Source organism: Salmo salar, chromosome 08 (genome assembly GCF_965601325.2).
Source record: "Salmo salar chromosome 08, fSalSal1, whole genome shotgun sequence".
Lineage (NCBI taxonomy): Eukaryota > Metazoa > Chordata > Actinopteri > Salmoniformes > Salmonidae > Salmo > Salmo salar.
In genome coordinates, this window is record NC_138298.1 from 35,514,007 (window position 1) to 35,534,860 (window position 20,854).

Sequence of the window (20,854 nt, forward strand, 5' to 3'; positions counted from 1 at the left end):
AGCCTGACTGAGCAGTGGTAGGCAGCAGCAGGCTCGTAAGCATTCATTCAAACAGCACTTTCCTGCATTTACAAGGCAGCTCTTCGCTGTGCTTCAAGCATTGTGCTGTTTATGACTTCAAGCCTATCAATTCCTGAGATTAGGCTGGCACATATTGCACTTTTACTTTCTTCTCCAAAACACTTTGTTTTTGCATTATTTAACCCAAATTGAACATGTTTCATTATTTATTTGAGACTAAATTGATTTGATTGATGTATTATATTAAGTTAAAATAAAAGTGTTCATTCAGTATTGTTGTAATTGTCATTATTACAAATATATATAAAAAACGGCCAATTAATCGGTATTGGCTTTTTTGGGTCCTCCAATAATCGGTATTGGTGTTGAAAAATCATAATCGGTCGACCTCTAGTCATTATGGCCAAACAGTTCTATTTTTGATTCATCAGACCAGAGGACATTTCTCCAAAAAGTACAATCTTTGTCCCCATGTGCAGTTGCAAACCATAGTCTGGCTTTTTTATGGCGGTTTTGGAGCAGTGGCTTCTTCCTTGCTGAGCGACCTTTCAGGTTATGTTGATATAGGACTCGTTTTACTGTGAATATAGATAATTTTGTACCTGTTTCCTCCAGCATCTTCACAAGGTCCTTTGCTGTTCTGGGATTGATTTGCACTTTCGCACCAATGTTAATCTCTAGGAGACAGAATGTGTTTTCTTCCTGAGCGGAATGACGGCTGCGTGGTCCCATGTTGTTTATACTTGCATACTATTGCTTGTACAGATGAATGTGGTACCTTCAAGCATTTGGAAATTGCTCCCAAGGATGAACAAGACTTGTGGATATCTACAATTTATTTCTGAGGTATTGGCTGATTTCTTTTGATTTTCCCATGATGTCAAGCACAGAGGTACTGAGTTTGAAGGTAGGCCTTGAAATACATCCACAGGTACATCTCCAATTGACTCAAATTATGTCAATTAGCATATCATAAGCTTATAAAGCCATGACATAATTTTCTGTAATTTTCCAAGCTGTTTAAAGGCACAGTCAACTTAGTGTATGTAAACTTGACTCACTGGAATTGTGATACAGTGAATTATAAGTGAAATAATCTGTCTGTAAACAAAAATTACTTGTGTCATGCACAAAGTAGATGATCTGATGAACACAGGATAGGTGTAGTATTTCATCAAATGAGACTTCATTTCAATCAGTAGAGAATGTGAAATGCTTTATTGAAAAGCTCATTTATCCAAGTGTTATAAATACAAGTTCAATCTGTACTTCAATGCACATGTGTTGTGCATTATAAAAACAGAGGAAGAAAGAGGTGTAAAAGACAGAAAGGGAAAGAGGTAAGCACACAGGAGCAGGGAAGGCAGCACATGATTAATGAATCACAGTGCTACCTAAATATTCTCTCAGTTCATCACAATTACACAATAGTGTCTCTCGTCGGCCCAAAGGTTCTTAAAAGCAGGTGAGGTGGCGATGATGGGACTGGGGGTTGGCATCCTCTCACATCAAAACATATCTGCAGACGAGAGACAGATGGAGAGAGAGAGCATATTTAAGCCTCGTTTTTATTTTTTATTCTAACATCAATCAGGAGGTGAAATGCAAAACTGACCTATCTGTATTTCAATGTCAAGCATCTCTTTAATAATACTTCCTGTTGACCTGACCAAGTGACCTCTCAAATCTGATCATGCTGTGCCCCCTATGTAGCCAGTTCAGATGCAGGAGGGGTTCACCGACACAGCTGATATAACCTAGAGGATTTAGGGAGAAGGGGAGAGGGATGAAGTGAAGGAGAGACTGTTATTGAGAAAATAAGGTAGTTAAAGCGAGAACCACTGCTCTTCATTGGGACCTCTTCATATGTAGACAGGCTTTCACAGCTCTCTTTATCTGAGCACCGAAAACCTCACAAGAAACAGACTTCATTATAGTCAAATTATACCGTACTGAATATAATGTTACTATTATCTCCATCCTCACTTCTAGGGACAGGAACTACACAAAAGTACCTTCCCTATCCAGAATAGTCTACTCTCTCACTTTGACAGTTGGGGCTGCTATCGTTTCACCCTCCAAGGCTGTTAGCTAGCTACCTACAAATGCATTTGGAGTTAGTTTTTTACAGTGATAAATACATCAAGATACCGAGCTAATATGATGTTAGGAAGCTGGTGATATTTAATTCACTTGGCTAGCTATCTATACAGTATATAACGTTGGCAAGATAGCTAACTAGCTAGTTAATTTAGCAGCTAATTTGTGTTAGCCTGCACTGTAGCTAGTTAGCTAATAATACATCGTTTTTTAAACATTTTTGTAATGTATTTACTTAGTTGAATAGGTTCTGCAAGCCATGTGGATAATTGGAAACAGGGCAGCAGTTTGTTAGTCACCAGAGCGTTTTAGAGGATATTACTATTGAACTATGTACCCCTTTAATAACCAGATCTTCATACAAACTTGCTGTGCTGAATTCTTGACGCACAATCAAATATGCTGCCATATGCTGCCAGCACGCCCACAAGCGAGTCACAATGGGCGGCCTCAGCAGTTTACCACTATCTAGTGTACATGCAACGTTTAAGTTAACGTTAGCTACTTCTGTGGCTTGAGACTGCTAGCTAACAATAAACGGACCGGAGGGAGTATGCCAGACCCCCTAAAAGAGACTTAGCCCCCCTAATCATTAATGTCTAGTGACGTCCCTGGCTGGCGGTGATGTGATCAGCGGCAGTCTGTCAACCAATAGCCTACTATGCTGTGTTATTAACTAGAGCTAGTGGGTTTTGAGTGGTTCTCCCCTATTTGGGAAGTTGGTCTGCCTGCTCCTCAGGCTGAGAGAGATATTCTGACAGCAGGTTCCAGTCCTCTTCCTCTGTATATAAAAACTGTTTAAAACTCTATAACACAATAGTGGTTTTGGAAAACTGGTTCATATATCCTAAAGTCAATGGCGAATGTGGCTATGTATATATTTATTTTGCCGTTCATAAATTGAAGACCTATTTCAGCAAGTTAACCAGGTTTCTGCTTGTTTAGCTAGCCGTGTTAATGACGAGCTAACTAGCACCGTTGGTCACTGCACTACAATGTGTCACGCAGCTATTACCAGCAGGTGATTTACTAGCAGGTGACTTATTGAAATATTAACTTCATGTTTATTTTATTACTACCTTAAAATGTTTATATAAAAAGGGTTGTACTTGTGCTCTGTATTTATGGATTAATATCAATTCACATTGAGGGCATGTGTCACTACTGTTGTTCCTATCTAAATGATATCTTGTGTCCTACCTAACCATGTATCACTACAGTTGCTCCTATCTAAATGATATCTTGTGTCCTACCTAACCATGTATCACTACTGTTGTTCCTATCTAAATGATATATTGTGTCCTACCTAACCATGTATCACTAATGTTGCTCCTATCTAAATGGTATATTGTGTCCTACCTAACCAGTGAACGTGTGGCTGTGACTGTCCTGTCAGTGCCTGTCATCACTGTTTGATTTATTTTACTGCAGATAAAAACTGAGTCAACCTGAAGTGTGGGTGTCCGTGTGCCTTTCTTCTGGGGGGCTGTGTGAAGTTGGTTACACCAGGTGCCTGTACTACAGAAACACTGCTAATCCAACCATAGTGCTAGGTGTCTGTACTATATAAACACTGCTAATCCAACAATAGTGCTAGGTGCCTGTACTATAGAAACACTGCTAATCCAACAATAGTGCTAGGTGCCTGTACTATATCAACACTGCTAATCCAACAATAGTGCTATGTGCCTGTACTACAGAAACACTGCTAATCCAACAATAGTGCTAGGTGCCTGTACTACAGAAACACTGCTAATCCAACCATAGTGCTAGGTGTCTGTACTATATAAACACTGCTAATCCAACAATAGTGCTAGGTGCCTGTACTATAGAAACACTGCTAATCCAACAATAGTGCTAGGTGCCTGTACTATATCAACACTGCTAATCCAACAATAGTGCTATGTGCCTGTACTATAGAAACACTGCTAATCCAACCATAGTACTAGGTGCCTGTACTATATAAACACTGCTAATCCAACACTAGTGCTAGGTGCCTGTACTACAGAAACACTGCTAATCCAACAATAGTGCTGGTGCCTGTACTATATAAACACTGCTAATCCAACAATAGTGCTAGGTGCCTGTACTATATAAACACTGCTAATCCAACAATAGTGCTAGGAGCCTGTACTACAGAAACACTGCTAATCCAACACTAGTGCTTGGTGCCTGTACTATATAAACACTGCTAATCCAACAATAGTGCTGGTGCCTGTACTACAGAAACACTGTTAATCCAACAATAGTGCTAGGAGCCTGTACTACAGAAACACTGCTAATCCAACACTAGTGCTTGGTGCCTGTACTATATAAACACTGCTAATCCAACAATAGTGCTAGGTGCCTGTACTATATAAACACTGCTAATCCAACCATTAGTGCTATGTTCCCCTTTAATTAAAGGGGAACTACTCGCAAAAATCAACATTTTGCATTTTTCCCAAACCTCAAACGTGGTCTCCTGATGTGGTTTAAGCATTGTTATGTACTTAGAACATACAATTGTATTGTTTTTCTGTTTAAAAAAAGTTAGACTTTGAGAACAAAAACCTGAAAAAAAATTAAAGAAATTTTGAAACCTGTGAATTTCTGACTCAGTTTCTCTGTTTCAATAATAGTTATTCTATTATCCTACTGAACAGTACAGCTTGGGTTGGTCTACTATTATCCTACTGAATAGTACAGCTTGGGTTGGTCTACTATTATCCTAATGAACAGTACAGCTTGGGTTGGTCTACTATTATCCTACTGAATAGTACAGCTTGGGTTGGTCTACTATTATCCTACTGAATAGTACAGCTTGGGTTGGTCTACTATTATCCTACTGAACAGTACAGCTTGGGTTGGTCTACTATTATCCTACTGACCAGTACAGCTTGGGTTGGTCTACTATTATCCTACTGAACAGTACAGCTTGGGTTGGTCTACTATTATCCTACTGAACAGTACAGCTTGGTTTGGTCTACTATTATCCTACTGAACAGTACAGATTGGGTTGGTCTACTATTATCCTACTGAACAGTACAGCTTGGGTTGGTCTACTATTATCCTACTGAACAGTACAGCTTGGGTTGGTCTACTATTATCCTACTGAACAGTACAGCTTGGGTTGGTCTACTATTATCCTACTGAACAGTACAGCTTGGTTTGGTCTACTATTATTCTACTGAACAGTACAGCTTGGGTTGGCCTACTATTATCCTACTGAACAGTACAGCTTGGGTTGGTCTACTATTATCCTACTGAACAGTACAGCTTGGATTGGTCTACTATTATCCTACTGAACAGTACAGCTTGGATTGGTCTACTATTATCCTACTGAACAGTACAGCTTGGGTTGGTCTACTATTAATCTACTGAACAGTACAGCTTGGGTTGGTCTACTATTATTCTACTGAACAGTACAGCTTGGGTTGGCCTACTATTATCCTACTGAACAGTACAGCTTGGGTTGGTCTACTATTATCCTACTGAACAGTACAGCTTGGATTGGTCTACTATTATCCTACTGAACAGTACAGCTTGGATTGGTCTACTATTATCCTACTGAACAGTACAGCTTGGGTTGGTCTACTCTTATCCTACTGAACAGTACAGCTTGGATTGGTCTACTATTATCCTACTGAATAGTACAGCTTGGGTTGGTCTACTATTATCCTACTGACCAGTACAGCTTGGGTTGGCCTACTATTATCCTACTGAACAGTACAGCTTGGGTTGGTCTACTATTATCCTACTGAACAGAACAGCTTGGGTTGGTCTACTATTATCCTACTGAACAGAACAGCTTGGGTTGGCCTGACTGTGAAAGACCAATATGGGATTCATCATTTTAGGTCATTCAGAGTGTATGTCACTATTTCTCATGCTTTTCACACAGAGGGCCTTTCCTTCACTGGGCCGTTTGGAAAATGTTTTACTAAATTAGAGTACTGTATACCCACTTCTCCAGGCACCACTAAACCACTGGCCTACACAACAGCTTTCAACATACCAGTATTTAGTTTGGAAACTTTCTAAAGAAATGCTGGTAGAAATAATATAATATTAAAATACGTCTTATCCATTTATTTGTTTCAAAAGTGGTTGCACTGCTGTGAAAAACAGTTGTACTGAACTACAGTCTTAAAATAATTGATATTCTCAAAGTTGATCTTGTCTTTGCAGGGGGACACTTATTTAGAAGAAAATAATCTGATGTTGTGCTGCCAGCATATTATCCTGCTGCTAGCAGAACGGTAATATAGGCTTTTAACGTTGAATATTTGTATGGTGTGCTGCGAGGTACAAACTGCAGAGATCTATGTACATAGAGCGAGCCAGATCAATAAGAGGTTCTTTCCACAAGGGGGCAACAAACGCCAGTTAATATTCCAGAATAGAGCCCCACAGAATTTATAGGCTCCCTTTGCCAGGTGGTCAATTTGGAGATCCTCCGGCCTGGGCCAGGGGTGTGTCCCAAAATTATTTACTGCTTCCTGAAGTGTGCAGGAAGGAGGAAGACAACAATACATCATAGTCTATGTGGAGGATAAATAACTACACACCAGGACAACATTACATCATAGTCTATGGAGGATAAATAACTACACACCAGGACAACAATACATCATAGTCTATGTGGAGGATAAATAACTACAATGATGTCTTATCTTCTCTCTTTCTGTTTGTTTGTAGTTTCCCACTGTTTGAATTAGCAGGTGTTATCATTAGCCCCTCATTTGTGTATGAGCGAGAGACAGACAGACAGAGACAGACAGACAGACAGACAGACAGACAGACAGACAGACAGACAGACAGACAGACAGACAGACAGACAGACAGACAGACAGACAGACAGACAGACAGACAGACAGACAGACAGAAAGAGCGAGAGACAGAGGAGAGACAGAAGAAGACAGACAGACAGACAGACAGACAGACAGACAGACAGACAGACAGACAGACAGACAGACAGACAGACAGACAGACAGACAGACAGACAGACAGACAGACAGACAGACAGACAGGAGAGTCCCCTAAGCAAGCTGGACCTGGTGCTCTGTTCACAAACACAAACAGACCCCACAGAGCCCCAGGACAGCAAACATATTAGACCCAATCAAATCATGAGAAAACAAAAAAGATAATTACTTGACACATTGGAAAGGATTAACAAAAAACAGAGCAAACTAGAATGTTATTTAGCCCTAAACAGAGACTACACAGTGGCAGAATACCTGACCACTGTGACTGACCCAAACTTAAGGAAAGCTTTGACTACGTACAGACTCAGTGAGCATAGCCTTGCTATTGAGAAAGGCTGCCGTAGGCAGACCTCAAATCAAATCAAATTGTATTAGTTATGAGCCCCTAACCAACAATGCAGCTAAAAAAAATATGGATAAGTATAAGAAATGAAAGTAACAAGTAATTAAAGAGCAGCAGAAAAATAACAATAGCAAGACTATATACAGGTGGTACCTGGCTCTCAAGAGAAGACAGGCTATGTGCACACAGCCCACAAACTGAGGGGTAAACTGAGATGCACTTCCTAACCTCCTGACAAATGTTTGTTAATGTATGTTAATTCATACTGTATGTTGTAGTCTGTCCAAGAGGGGAATCACACAAGACTGATCTCAGTTAATTCATACTGTATGTTGTAGTCTGTCCAAGAGGAGAATCACACAAGACTGACAGCCTGTAATTTTATTAAAAGCATTCAGTTGATTACATGGCAGTTTAGAGAGCAACATCATAACAATAATCTACATCGTAATCAATAATCAATATCATAACATTTATAATCAATAACATCATGAGAGGTAAACAACAACAAACCCCTTTATAATTTTTTTTTTTTAAATACAAAGAATGACCAGATGATTATAATAATACATGGACTAATAATGGAAACACTTCAAGATAAAAAATCTAAGAGACACTAAATAAGATAAAGAATCTAAGAGACACTAAATAAGATAAAGAATCTAAGAGACACTAAATAAGATAAAGAATCTAAGAAACACTAAATAAGATAAAGAATCTAAGAGACACTAAATAAGATAAAGAATCTAAGAGCCACTAAATAAAATAAAGAATCTAAGAGACACTAAATAAGATAAAGAATCTAAGAGACACTAAATAAGATAAAGAATCTAAGAGACACTAAATAAGATAAAGAATCTAAGAGACACTAAATAAGATAAAGAATCTAAGACACTAAATAAGACAAAGAATCTAAGAGACACTAAATAAGATAAAGAATCTAAGAGACACAAAATAAGATAAAGAATCTAAGAGACACTAAATAAGATAAAGAATCTAAGAGACACTAAATAAGATAAAGAATCTAAGACACTAAATAAGATAAAGAATCTAAGAGACACTAAATAAGATAAAGAATCTAAGAGACACTAAATAAGATAAAGAATCTAAGAGACACTAAATAAGATAAAGAATCTAAGACACTAAATAAGATAAAGAATCTAAGAGAACACTAAATAAGATAAAGAATCTAAGAGACACTAAATAAGATAAAGAATCTAAGAGACACTAAATAAGATAAAGAATCTAAGCGACACTAAATAAGATAAAGAATCTAAGAGACACTAAATAAGATAAAGAATCTAAGACACTAAATAAGATAAAGAATCTAAGAGACACTAAATAAGATAAAGACATTAAGACACTAAATAAGATAAAGACATGAAGACAAATGCAAAAACCAATTTATTCTGGAACACAAAACAGACGTAATTGAGATACTCTCTTAAAATAATCAAAAACCCCATGTTACCCCAAAACCCCATGTTACCCCAAACCCCATGTTACCGAGAACCCCATGTTACCCCAAAACCCCATGTTACCCAAAACCCCATGTTACCGAGAACCCCATGTTACCCCAAAACCCCATGTTACCCAAAACCCCATGTTACCCAAAACCCCATGTTACCCAGAACCCCATGTTACCGAGAACCCCATGTTACCCAGAACCCCATGTTACCCAGAACCCCATGTTACCCAAAACGCCATGTTACCCAAAACGCCATGTTACCCAGAACCCCATGTTACCCAAAACGCCATGTTACCCAGAACCCCATGTTACCCAGAACCCCATGTTACCCAGAACCCCATGTTACCCAGAACCCCATGTTACCCAAACCCCATGTAACCCAGAACCCCATGTTACCCAGAACCCCATGTTACCCAGAACCCCATGTTACCCAGAACCCCATGTTACGCAGAACCCCATGTTTCTCTGGTGGTAAAAACCAAACTAAAAGGAATAATGGTGGTTGCAGTCACTCCTTTTAGATTTCTTCCAAGGTTCTAGAAAGAGAAACTAATTCTGAACTTGTTATTAAAATTAGAACCACTTCAGGTTTGTCACCACATTTTAAACACCAGTCCACTGCTGACCATCCATTTAAAACACAAAACTGACCTAAGATCAGCATGTAGGGTCAGCTTCATTCTACTCCTACTCCGTCCCCTGGGCTGCTCTCTCCTCTCCCGGTCCAGCTTCAGCTCTGGAGCTCAGAGAGACCATCTCCATGGCATTGACATAAAGATCCATGCTGCTCACCCTGTTCACTCTCTTCTGCCTCCTGGTGGGCTAGGGAGACACAGCACCAACAGTCAGACATTTACTCTCTAGTATCTCCATTCTCTCTCCCTCCCTCTCCCCCTCACCCTCTCCCTCTAGTTTAAATGACTTGTAACGTCTGAGTAAATGTCTTTACCTTGTAGTACAGGTAGGAGGTGGTGATGGCTGTTAGTAGGATCAGCAGCACTACAACATGTCTGATGATGAAGGCTGGCAGAGGAGAGGCTGCAAACAGAAACACATTTGATGAGGGGACTGATCATCATCACATAGATCTGTGGGAAATCTGTCAATAACAAAGTTATAAGTCTGGTTCATGTTCAGTTACCTGTGATGGTGAGGGAGAGGAGCTCACTCTCAGAGGAGAAGTCATGAGAGAAAACATAATTGTCATAAACACAGCTGTAGTTCCCTTGGTGGGAGTCATCTGCAGCAGGGAAGAGGAAGGCAGCAGAGTGATTGACAGCTGGCTGGGTCTGGGTTCTGTTGGAGCTGGTGAACGTGAGGAGGAAGGAGCCTCCTGGGTACTGTGGCTGAGTGGAGCAGGAGATGGTGAAGCTGTAGCCCCTGAACATCTCGGGCCCCTGGTGGCCCCTGGAGACCCCTCCCATTGAGTCAGTCAGGGAGATATCAGGCTGGACCAGGAGATCTGTAACAATAAAAGAGAACAAGAAAAACCTCTTCAACTAGTTTCCTATAGATATGACAATAACATCAGCATGTAACAGTGCTGGCCACCCTCCCTCACAGGGCAACATGAGTAGTGGGCCTACAGTCACTGAGACAACATATGTTGATATCAGGCTTAAGCAGGACATCTGGAACAAGAGGAGAGAAAAAGAAAACGTAGCTCCTCAACTACTTTCCTCATTTAGATATGACAATAACATGACATGTGACAGTGGTAGTGAGTAGAGACGTTCACTGAGATAACACGCAAATACAAAAGCATTCTGGGATATTTAAGTTGTATTTGATTCCTACTTGACTGAGTGATCTATTTAGTAAAGCAGACTGACAAGCTAAACAGTCATCATGAGAGGTGCAGAGGAAGTTGTATAAATGAAGGAAATCAGTTGAATATAATTATAATATCTTGTTATTACCTGAGCAGATCACTGAGAGTCCAGGAAGGAGATCATAAATTGACAAACACTCCCTCAGTGAAGGCTCAAAACCTTCACAGTGAACTCCAAACCCTCGAGTGGTTTTTCCAGGTAGTACTGAAACAGTGGAGCCACAACCCAGCTGTCTACACACTACTACAGCTAAATTCTTCCTGATCTTGGCACTGCCACTGTATGTGTATCCCCAAGGTAAGAGCCAGTCAGTTCCCACAATTCTCCACTCTCCCTGGTAGTACCACTCCACTCCACCAGCACAGCGACTGCCTCCTCCCACCAGCCTCACATCATCAGGCTCTGAGAATAGAAAGACAGTAATCTTACTATTTTCTCACCTAAACACACCTATATTGTCTCTCATATTCTTCACTCCAGGTGAGAAACAATGTTGATTGAGTGACAAACTGTTTCTTACCTGAGCAGGTGAGTCCAACAGCATTACCAGGTAGACAGGTGTTGTTTTCTCTGTCTGAGGTGTCACAGTCCAGGAGAAGGGACTCTTTGCCTTTACACTGGAACTCTTTATCCCAGGTCTGACCCTCACCTTTTCCATAGAGCCCCCCCTGTAGAGCTGCAGGAGCCCCACAGCCAAGCTCCCCACAGACTACCTCTGCATCCTGCCGGTCAAAGTCAGCTTCACACACTGAGGCCCAGGACTGATTGGACTTCACCTCCACTCTCCCAGAGCAGAGACCAGCTCCATCCACAACCCGCACAAGCTCTGGAGAAAAAGACTTGGTTGAACATTCAATCAGTTTTGTTGATGACACTGTCAAGGACTAAACACAAATATGTTGGATAAAAGATTGTAGTTTCCTATGTTTGATACTGTAAGAGGTAGAAATGGGTTCTTAGTCACTCAGGATAGGGTTGGGAATAATGCAGGCAGGAGACAGGAATAAGTTCACTTCACTTTATAGAAAATAAACAGCTGGACATCCATCAGGCAGCTTCACTTCAGTACCATCTGAACTACAATGATCTGCCCATGAACATCTCCCATAAACCAATATGACAAACACAAATATAATGTTTAAATACATCTGACATCTCCCTCTATTTAAATGAAATAAAAACACATAAAACATGATACATGGTAATATTGTATAATGTATAAATAAATCTCTCAATATGACCAGTCTCTTACCTGAACAGGTCACATGATGATAATATCTACCAATACAGTCACCAGGTTCTCCTATGATGTCACACTGTCTAATAGAAGACTCATTTCCATAGCAACTATATAGATAGACTCTTCTTCTTCCATCTTCAGCCAGAGGTCCTCTAGATTCAGCTACAGGATTCCCACAGTCCAGCTCTCTACACACAACCTTAACCTCTATCATGCTCCACAACACAGAACATAGACCCAACCACTCTCCTTCGTGGAAGACTTCCACTGTCCCAGAACAGGAAGTGGTCCCATCCACCAGTCTGACTGAGAGTTCAGCTGTAAACAGCAGAGAGGAAAACACAGTGGTGAGGACAGATGATGACAGTGATTCTGTTATTCTAACAGCAGTAGTGCTTTGTGGTTGACAAGTATTAGTAGTTCCATAAAACACTACTTGTTATTGGGGTTTAGAATGGTTTGTATGGACACATGAATTTCTCCATGTGGGATAATAAAGTTATATTGAACTGCTATTATCACTGTAGATTTATACTCTACCTACCTGGTGGACTGACGCTTTGAGCCTGGAGATCTGAGGAGAAAGAGAGAGACAGAGGAGAAAGAGAGAGAAAGAGACAGAGAGATAGAGAGAAACAAAGGAGAAAGGGATGAGTCAGAGGAAGAGAGAGACAGAGGAGAAAGAGAGAAAGAGACAGAGAGATAGAGAGAAACAAAGGAGAAAGGGAGGAGTCAGAGGAAGAGAGAGACAGAGGAGAAAGAGAGAAAGAGACAGAGAGATAGAGAGAAACAAAGGAGAAAGGGAGGAGTCAGAGGAATAGAGAGACAGAGGTTAAATGAACATCAACATGACCTTTCATGATGTGATGGGGAAGACAGGCTTATCGTTGGTATGGTGCAACAACACCCATGTGTACATACACTATATATACAAAAGTATGTGGACACCCCTTCAAATTAGTGGATTCTATTTCAGCCACTCCCCTTCCTGACAGATGGATAAATCAAGCACTCCGCCATGCAATCTCCAAAGACAAACATTGGCAGTAGAATGGCCTTAATGAAGAGCTCAGTTACTTTCCCGTCTCTTCTCCTCTTCTTACCCTCCCCTCCCCCTCTCTCTTATCTTCTTCTCCCTCTCTTCTTCCCCTCTCCTCTTCTCTTCTCCCCCTCTCCTCTTCTCTCCTTCTGCCCCTCTCCCCTCCCCTCTCCTGTCCTTCCGACTCTCCTCTCCTCCTTCCCCTCTCCCCTTCTCAACCTCTCCTCTTCTCCCCCTCTCCCCTCCCCTCACTTCTACCACCCCTCTTCTTCCCCTCTCCTCTTCTCTTCTCCCCCTCTCCTCTTCTCTCCTTCTGCCCCTCTCCCCTCCCCTCTCCTGTCCTTCCGACTCTCCTCTCCTCCTTCCCCTCTCCTCTTCTCACCCTCCGCTTCTCCATTTCTCCTCTCCTCTCCTCTCGTCTCCCCCTCCCCCCTCTCCCCTTCTCCCCCCTCTCTTCTCCTTTTCTCACCCTCTCCTCTCCCCTTCTCCTCTTCTCTTCCCCCTCTCTTCTCCTCTTCTCCCCCTCTCTTCTCCCCTTCTCCCCTTCTCCTCTTCTCTTCCCCCTCTCTTCTCCTCTTCTCTTCCCCCTCTCTTCTCCCCTTCTCCCCCTCTCCTCTTCTCTTCCCCCGCTCTCCTCTTCTCTCCCTCTCTTCTCCCACCCCTCTTCTTCCCCTCCCCTCTCCTCTTCTCTCCCCTTCTCCTTCTCTTCTCACCCTCTCCTCTCCTCTTCTCCCCTTCTGCCCCTCGCCCCTCCCCTCTCCTGTCCTTCCGACTCTCCTCTCCTCTCTCTCTTCTCTTCTTTCCCCCTTCTCTCCCTCTCTTCTCCTCTCCTCTTCTCTCACTCTCTTCTCTTCTCCTCCCCCTTCCTCTCCTCTTCTCACCCTCTCGTCTTCTCCCCCTCTCTTCTCCTCTTCTCGCCTCTCTTATCCTCTTCTGCCGCTCTCCTCTTCTCCTCCCCCTGCCTCTCCTCTTCTCCCAGTCTCTCTTCTCCCCCTCTCTTCTCCTCCCTCCCCCATCTTGTCCCCCTCTCCTCTTCTCCCCTCTCCTCCCGCTCTCCTCTACTCTTCTCCCCCTCTCTTCTCCCAGTCTCTTCTCCTCTTCTCCCTTCTTCTCCCCCTTCTCCCCCTCTCCTCTCCTCCCACCTTCTCCCCCTCTCTTCTCCCCGTCTATTCTCCTCTTCTCCCCCCCTCCTCTCCTCTCATCCCACCTTCTCCCCCTCTCCTCTTCTCCCAGTCTCTTCTTCTTCCTCTCTTCTCCCCCTCTCCTCTCCTCTCCTCTCCATCCCCCTCTACACTTCTCCCCTCTCCTCTTCTCCCCCTCTGCTCTTCTCCCCTCTCCTCTTCTCCCCCTCTCCTCTCATCTTCTGCCCCTCCATTTTCCTTTTCTCCACCTCTACTCTTCTCTTCTCCCCCCTTTCCCCCCCTCCTCTCCTCTCCTCTCCTCACTTCCCTTCTCCTCTCCTCTCCCTTCCCCTCTCCCTTTCTTCCTCTCTCTTCTCCTCTTCTCTTCTCCCTCTCCTCTCCTCTCCTCTCCCACATTCTGCCCCTCTCCTCTTCTCCCCCTCTACTCTTCTCTCCCTCTCCTTTCCTTCCCCTCTCCTCTTCTCCTCTCTCCTCTTCTCTCCTCTCCTCTTCTCCCCCTCTGCTTTTCTCCCCCTCTACTCTTCTCTTCTCCCCCCTTTTCCCCCTCCTCTCCTCTCCTCTCCTCACTTCTCTTCTCCTCTCCTCTCCCTTCCCCTCTCCTCTTCTTCCTCTCTCTTCTCCCCCTCTCTTCTCCCCCCCTCTTCTCCCATCTCTTCTCCCCATCTCTTCTCCTCTTCTCTTCTCCTCTTCTCCCTCTCCTCTCCCACATTCTGCCCCTCTCCTCTTCTCCCCCTCTACTCTTCTCCCCCTCTTCTCCTCTCCCCCTCTCCTTTCCTCCCCCTCTCCTCTTCTCCCCTCTCCTCTTCTCCCCATCTCCTCTTCTCCCCCTCTACTCTTCCCACCCTCTCCTGTTCTTCCCCTCTCTTCTCCCCCTCTCTTCTCCCTCCTCTCCTCTCCTCTTCTCCCCCTCTCTTCTCCCTCCTCTCCTCTTCTCCCCTTCTCCTCTTTCGACACTCTATTCTCCTCGTCTCCCCTCTCTTCTCCTCTCCTCCACCTCCTCTCCTCTTTCCCCACTTCCTCCTCTCCTCTACCCTCTCCTCCCCCTTTCTTCTCCTCTCCTCCCCCTTTCTTCTCCTCTTCTCCCCCTCTCCTTCTCTTCTCCCCCTCTCCTCTTCTACACCTCTCACCTCTCCTCTCATCTTCTCCAACCCTCTCCTCTTCTCCCCCTCTCCTCCCCCTCCCTCCTCTCTCCTCCCCCCTCTCCTCTCCCCCCTCTCTTCTCCCCCTCTCATCTCCTCCTCTCCTCTTCTCCCCCGCTCCTCTTTTCCCAGTCTCTTCTCCTCCTCTCCTGCCCCTCTCCTCTTCTCCCCTTCTCTCCTGCCCCTCTCCTCAATCTCCTCTTATCCCCCTCTCCTATTCTCGCTCCCTCCTCTCCTTCCCCTCTCCTCCCCTTTCATCCTCTCTCATCCCCTTTCCTCCTCTCTCCTCCCCTTCACTCCTCTCTCCTCCTCCCTCTCCTCTCATCCCCCTTTATTCTCCTCTTCTCCCCCTCTACCCTTCTTCCCTTCCCCCTCTCTTCTCCTCTTCTCCACCTCTCTTCTCCTCTTCTCCCTCTCCTCCCCCTCTCCTCTTCTCCATTTCTCCTCTTCTGCCCCTCTCCCCTCTCATGTCCTTCCCACTCTCCTCTCCTCCTCTCCCCCTCTCTTCTCCCCTTCTCCCCACTCCTCTTCTTCCCCTCCCCCTCTCCTCTTCTCTTCTCCCCTTCTCCCCCTCTCCTCATCTCTTCCCCCTCTCTTTTCCTCTTCTCCCCCTCTCTTCTCCCACCCCTCTTCTCCCCCTCTCTTCTCTCCTTATCCTCTCCTCTTCTCCCCCTCTTCTCCTCTTCTCCCCCTCTCTTCTCCCCTTCTCCCCCTCTCCTCCCCTTCTCCTCTTCTCCCCCTCTCCTCTTCTCTTCTCGCCCTCTCCTCTTCTCATCCCCCTGTCTTCTCATCTTCTCCCCGTCTCTTCTCCTCTTCTTCCCAACCCATCCCCCCTCTCTTCTTCCCCTCTCTTTTTCACCCCCTCTCCTCTACTTTTCTCCCACTCTCTTCTCCCCTTCTCAACCTCTCCTCTGCTCCCCCTCTCCTCTCCTCTCCTCCCCCTCTCTTCTCCCCTTCTCAACCTCTCCTCTTCTCCCCCTCTCTTCTCCCTTTCTCCCCCTCTCCCTCGCTTCTACCACCCCTCTTCTTCCCCTCTCCTCTTCTCCCCCTCTCCTCTTCTCTCCTTCTGCCCCTCTCCCCTCCCCTCTCCTGTCCTTCCGACTCTCCTCTCCTCCTCCCCCTCTCCTCTTCTCACCCTCCGCTTCTCCATTTCTCCTCTTGTCTCCCCCTCCCCCCTGTCCACTTCTCCCCCCTCTCTTCTCCTTTTCTCACCCTCTCCTCTCCCCTTCTCCTCTTCTCTTCCCCCTCTCTTCTCCTCTTCTCCCCCTCTCTTCCCCCTCTCTTCTCCTCTTCTCCCCCTCTCTTCTCCTCTTCTCCCCCTCTCCTCTTCTCTTCCCCCCTCTCCTCTTCTCCCACCCCTCTTCTTCCCCTCCCCTCTCCTCTTCTCTCCCCTTCTCCACCTCTCCTTCTCTTCTCACCCTCTCCTCTTCTCCCCCTGTCGTCTTCTGCCCCTCTCCTCTTCTCCACCCTCTCCTTTTCTACCCCCTTCTCCCCCTCTCTTCTCCTTTTCTCACCCTCTCCTCTCCCCTTCTCCTCTTCTCTTCCCCCTCTCTTCTCCTCTTCTCCCCCTCTCTTCTCCCCTTCTCCCCTTCTCCTCTTCTCTTCCCCCCTCTCTTCTCCTCTTCTCCCCCTCTCTTCTCCCCTTCTCCCCCTCTCCTCTTCTCTTCCCCCCCTCTCCCCTTCTCCCCCTCTCTTCTCCCACCCCGCTTCTTCCCCTCCCCTCTCCTCTTCTCTCCCCTTCTCCTTCTCTTCTCACCCTCTCCTCTCCTCTTCTCCCCTTCTGCCCCTCGCCCCTCCCCTCTCCTGTCCTTCCGACTCTCCTCTCCTCTCCTCTCCTCTCTCTCTCTCCTCTTCTTTCCCCCTTCTCTCCCTCTCTTCTTCTCCCAGTCTCTCTTCTCCCCCTCTCTTCTCCTTTTCTCCCCCTCGTCTCTTCTCTCTCTTTCCTCATCTCCCCCTCTCATCTTCTTCCCCTCCCCTCCCACCTCTGCTCTTCTCCCCCCTCTTCTCCCCTCTCTTCTCCCCCTCTCCTCTTCTCCCACTCTGCTCTTCTCCCACTCTGCTCTTCTCCCCTCTCATCTCCCCCCTCTTCTCTCACTCTCTTCTCTTCTCCTCCCCCTTCCTCTCCTCTTCTCACCCTCTCGTCTTCTCCCCCTCTCTCGTCTTCTCCCCCTCTCTTCTCCTCTTCTCCCCTCTCTTATCCTCTTCTGCCGCTCTCCTCTTCTCCTCCCCCTGCCTCTCCTCTTCTCCCAGTCTCTCTTCTTCCCCTCTCTTCTCCTCCCTCCACCCATCTTCTCCCCCTCTCCTCTTCTCCCCCTCTCCTCCCCCTCTCCTCTACTCTTCTCCTCCTCTCTTCTCCCTGTCTATTCTCCTCTTCTCCCCCCCTCCTCTCCTCTCATCCCACCTTCTCCCCCTCTCCTCTTCTCCCCCTCTCCTTTCCTCCCCCTCTACACTTCTCCCCTCTCCTGTCCTCCCCCTCCCCTCTCCTGTCCTTCCGACTCTCCTCTCCTCTCCCACTCCCCTCTCCTCTTCTCTCCCCCTCTCGCCCCTCCTCTCCTCTCCTCTCATCCCACCTTCTCCCCCTCTCCTCTTCTCCCCCTCTCCTTTCCTCCCCCTCTACACTTCTCCCCTCTCCTGTCCTCCCCTCCCCTCTCCTCTCCTCTTCTCCCCTTCTGCCACTCTCCCCTCTCCCCTCCCCTCTCCTGTCCTTCCGACTCTCCTCTCCCACTCCCCTCTCCTCTTCTCTCCCCCTTCTCTCCCTCTCTTCTCTCCCTTTCCTCATCTCCCCCTCTCATCTTCTTCTTCCCCTCCCCTCCCACCTCTCCTCTTCTCCCCCTCTGCTCTTCTCCCCATGTCCTCTTCTCCCCCCTCTCATCTCCCCCTTCTTCTCTCACTCTCTTCTCCTCTTCTCCCCTCGACTCTGCTCCCCCTTCCTCTCCTCTTCTCCCCCTCTCTTCTCCTCCTCCTTCCTCTCCTCTTCTCTAGTCCTCCTCTCGTCTTCTCCCCCTCGCTTATCCTCTTCTGCCCCTCTCCTCTTCCCTTCTCCCCATCTCCTCTTCCCTCCCAGTCTCTCTTCTCCCCCTCTCTTCTCATCTTCTCCCCCACTCCTATTCTCCCACCTTCTCCCCCCTTACTTCTCCTCTTCTCCCCGTCTCGTCTTCTCCCCCTCTCTTCTCCTCTTCTGCCCCTCTCGTCTTCTCCCAGTCTCTTCTTCTTCCTCTCTTCTCCCCCTCTCTTCTCCCCTTCTCCCACCTTCTACCTCTCTCTTCTCGTCTTCTTCCCCTCTCTTTTTCTCTTGTCCCCCTCTCGTCTTCTCCCTCTCTCCTCTCCTCATCTCCCCCTCTCGTCTTCTCCCCCTCTCCTCTCCTCTCCTCTCCATCCCCCTCTACACTTCTCCCCTCTCCTCTTCTCCCCCTCTGCTCTTCTCCCCTCTTCTCTTCTCCCCCTCTCCTCTCATCTTCTGCCCCTCCATTTTCCTTTTCTCCACCTCTACTCTTCTCTTCTCCCCCCTTTCCCCCCCTCCTCTCCTCTCCTCTCCTCTCCTCACTTCCCTTCTCCTCTCCTCTCCCTTCCCCTCTCCCTTTCTTCCTCTCTCTTCTCCTCTTCTCTTCTCCCTCTCCTCTCCTCTCCTCTCCCACATTCTGCCCCTCTCCTCTTCTCCCCCTCTACTCTTCTCTCCCTCTCCTTTCCTCCCCCTCTCCTTTTCTCCCCTCTCCACTTCTCTCCTCTCCTCTTCTCCCCCTCTGCTTTTCTCCCCCTCTACTCTTCTCTTCTCCCCCCTTTTCCCCCCTCCTCTCCTCTCCTCTCCTCACTTCTCTTCTCCTCTCCTCTCCCTTCCCCTCTCCTCTTCTTCCTCTCTCTTCTCCCCCTCTCTTCTCCCCCTCTCTTCTCCTCTTCTCTTCTCCTCTTCTCTTCTCCCTCTCCTCTCCTCTCCTCTCCCACATTCTGCCCCTCTCCTCTTCTCCCCCTCTACTCTTCTCACCCTCTCCTTTCCTCCCCATCTCCTCTTCTCCCCTCCTCTCCTCTTCTCCCCCTCTGCTTTTCTCCCCCTCTACTCTTCTCTTCTCCCCCCTTTTACCCCCTCCTATCCTCTCCTCTCCTCACTTCTCTTCTCCTCTCCTCTCCCTTCCCCTCTCCTCTTCTTCCTATCTCTTCTCCCCCTCTCTTCTCCCCCTCTCTTCTCCTCTTCTCTTCTCCCTCTCCTCTCCTCTCCTCTTTCACATTCTGCCCCTCTCCTCTTTTCCCCCTCTACTCTTCTCCCCCTCTACTCTTCTCCCCCTCCCCTTTCCTCCCCCTCTCCTCTTCTCCCCCTCTCCTCTTCTCCCCCTTTACTCTTCTGCCCCTCTACTCTTCTGCCCCTCTCCTCTTCTGCCCCTCTCCACTTCTCTCCCTTTAAACTTCTCACCCTCTCCTATTCTCCACCTCTCTTCTCCCTCCTCTCCTCTTCTCCCCTTCTCCTCTTTCGACACTCTATTCTCTCTCTCCTCCCCCTTTCTTCTCCTCTCCTCCCCCTTTCTTCTCCTCTTCTCCCCCTCTCCTTCTCTTCTCCCCCTCTCCTCTTCTACACCTCTCCCCTCTCCTCTCATCTTCTCCAACCCTCTCCTCTTCTCCCCCTCCCTCCTCCCCCCTCTCCTCTCCCCCTCTCTTCTCCCCCTCTCATCTCCTCCTCTCCTCTTCTCCCCCTCTCCTCTTCTCCCCCTCCCCATTGTCATGACGTTGGCCTCTTTTGGTACAGGGAGGACTGTTGACCCCCTCCCTTTTGCACCACCACCCAACCTACCTTCCCCCCAACCCAGGCCCTATGTGAAAGGGTTGTAAAAACCCTAAGAGGAGAATCTCCTACCACATGGCCCATAGAGAGACAAAGGAAATTCTTCCAACTCATAGAATTGGAGAACCGAGCGACATGTGTGTTCGGGAGAAGGTATGGAAGATTGGTGAAGAATCCAGCTACGAACTGATCCGCTTGGTACAATTTTGTGATACTCAGAAGAGACAATATAGCCATATTACCATAAAACTGTTTATATAATAGCCTCAGCTTGAGACTTGCATCATAATGGTTGTATAGAATGTATTAATAAGGATAAAGCTTTTGTAATACATTGAGATGCTATGTACTGATGTAATGTGATAGAATTGTATTTCTGTAACCAAGTCTAACTCAGTCATAGGCACGCCCCCAGGGACACATACAGGACCAGGCGTCATTTGACAAGATGTTCTATGGGCACTATAAAACACTCCCTGATTTACATTTCTTTAGACCAGGCCTCCACTCCATGGCCAATAGGTTTTACCATCCAATTCCTCTACTGAAAGTGAACTAGACCACGTGGTTAACTTTTAGACTATTGATACTGACAGAATAAGAACAAGTCTTTGATATTAATTATTAGTCTGCAGCTAACCTCTCTAGGCTAGGCGGGACGAATTCGTCCCACCTACGTAACAGCCACGGCTATCCTGTGGCGCGATTTTCAAAACCTTAAAAATCCTATTACTTCAATTTCTCAAACATATGACTATTTTACAGCCATTTAAAGATAAGACTCTCGTTAAT

At 46.3% G+C, this 20,854-nt stretch overlaps 1 long non-coding RNA gene across 1 annotated transcript; it reads right to left on the bottom strand.

The window, feature by feature from the left end:
* Positions 1–1,220: 1,220 nt before the first annotated feature.
* On the bottom strand, positions 1,221–2,315 carry LOC145881504 (uncharacterized). The gene is made up of 2 exons (XR_014393036.1): positions 1,637–2,315; positions 1,221–1,540 (listed from the first exon to the last, which is right to left on the bottom strand). It is a non-coding gene; the product is annotated as an uncharacterized LOC145881504 (long non-coding RNA).
* Positions 2,316–20,854: the final 18,539 nt, after the last annotated feature.